The following is a 2492-nucleotide window of genomic DNA, read 5'->3' on the forward strand; positions in this document are numbered from 1 at the left end:
TCTAATCTGGACAGTCAACTCTTTCTTTACAGATAAGAGGCTATTGCGTGTCTGTTTCGAAGGTGTCAACAAAAGGATTTGTGCAGAATTTTTTTTAGGGTTCTAATTCTGTAAGAATATTTCCTATTTGACCATTTGAAATAAAGAAATGGATCTTCCCAAATTCTATAGAATTCCTTATAAATTTGCTCAATGTAGATTTTGGAGAAAAATTATCAAGAGTTTTAACATTGTAGGAATTTCCAGTTTATGTGTTTTTCCTACGGTTTATCCAAATAGTTATTTCTATGTATTTCATACGGTTTCGTGTGGATGGTAATAACTTGTAATTAGAGGGGTTATCTTAAATGTAGCTAATGATGGTTTACCTTGTTTCTTGGCCTGTTATTTGAGGTTTAGGGTACGTGTTCATGTTGGGTTCACTTATTTCGTGCCGGTTAGATGTAGTACCGCATTTGATTTTTTAAGTAATTTTCATTTTATTTTAATAACGTATAAGTTGTTAAAACGTAACGTCAAAACCATAAATTAGATCCACTCTAATTTACGAATACAAATACAAGCTAATAACTTATCAACTTCTTACAATCTCATCTTTTCGCTTTTATTTATACTAATTAGTATGTTTACTAGGTGAAACCCCGCGCGTTACTGCGGGACTTCAATATGATAATAATAAGTAAAAATAATATGTAATATAGCTAAACAATATAAACTTACATAAGCACTAAAATCAATTTATGTGATATGGCTTATTTAGAGAAGAGAGAAATAATATTAACCAAGTGAGGATGAACTTGTATAGGTATATAAGATATTATAAAAAATAATGAAAATATATATTGAAATATTATGTGAATTATGTGGGATGATGATTTAACATGCTTTCATTTTAAAAGCTCTAAAATGTAATAAATTTTAAATTAGATAATATAGTATGTTTACATGATATTAAATGTATTAATTGTTAGTGGATGATGATGTGGCACCTTTGCATGTTAAGCTTTAGGAGTTAGTGGGTTATAAAGGATTAGAAAAAAATATGGGTAAAATATTTATATAAGTGTCCTTACTCATTAGCGATACAAAAGCAAATACTATAAAATAAACTATAATATAAAAAATTAACTTGAAAATTAAGTTGTAAATTCAATTTTTGGCTTACTACGGTCCAATAAATCCACTTGGATCGACTTCCATTTTATCTATATTTAACAAATGATACATAAAATAAAATAAAGTTGACCGAAGGGAGTACTTATGCCATATAACAACAAAAAGAAAAAAAATGGCAAGAAACATTCAGGATAAAAACACAGAGCAATGATAAAAATAATAAGGAAAAATTTAATAAAGAATGTTGTGACTTAGCGGTTTTAGCTGTAGAACATCGTACAAAAGTAGCTTTTGGAAGAAAATACTCTACAAACGTAAAAATTAACTCATGGATGCCGTACCTATTAAAATATTGATTTCTAATTTGATGGGAGAGAAACAATAGTTCACAACTTTCACATTGTTCCTCTCCCCTATTTAATCATAAATCACCTTTATAGTGTTTTTTTCTAAAGTCACTTGTGTAATGTCGTACGGTGAAGATATCGAAGTCATGATGTCATGTACTCATGTACCAAATTTTGCCAAATACCTATGTTTACGAACCAAAGTCATTGATAAGAGTCACGTACGTGTACCAACTACTTAGGCACTTGGGTAGTACAAACAAGACAAAATTTTGAGCTATTTTCAAGTACTTGGACAATCTACCTATATATTATGTCCGATTTTCCAATCTGTCCCCACAAATCGAGAGAAGGGGGAGAGATCAGTACAAGCCGCACCATGGCGAAACAAAGCAACATAATTCTTCGTGCTTATCTTTTCCTCTCTCGCTCGCTGTGGATAGCGAAAGAAAACGAAACGAGGAAAAGAAAAATAAAAAATGGTCCCCGCGAGCCCATCTGGGCCGTCCGGTCGATTCCGCCTCGTCCCCGATGCACGGCTGCCGTTCCACCACGTCACCCCCCGGGTGGTAAGCGGCGACCAGACACCGCCGTGGGCCCCCACGTCCCGCCATCGATGACACCGGGGACCCACCGCGCGGTGGTCCCACCTGACAGTGACGTGGTCGGGTGACGGGGTTCGTTGAGTCAAAAACATGTGGCCTAACTAATAAGCTGGTAAAGTTCTACACGTACACGTAAACGAGGACTACGTGTCAATGACTCGTGGGCCCCACGGCCTTGGCTGGTGACCACGAATCCGCTCGGGTCCACGCTTGTGGCTGACATCGGGGCCCCGCACGTGAGCCGCCGCGCCGCACGTGCACGACGGGCGAGAAAGTCTTCACCCAACCCCACTGACACGTGGACCCTCGGAATCATTCCCGGTCCCACCGTCAGTGAGAGGGGGACGCCCCACGTGGGCCCCACGCCTCCCCGAGGAGGAGGAGGAGAAGCATATGAGAGAGAAGAGAGAAGGGCAGGTGAGGT

Source organism: Oryza sativa, chromosome 5 (assembly GCF_034140825.1).
Source record: "Oryza sativa Japonica Group chromosome 5, ASM3414082v1".
NCBI lineage: Eukaryota > Viridiplantae > Streptophyta > Magnoliopsida > Poales > Poaceae > Oryza > Oryza sativa.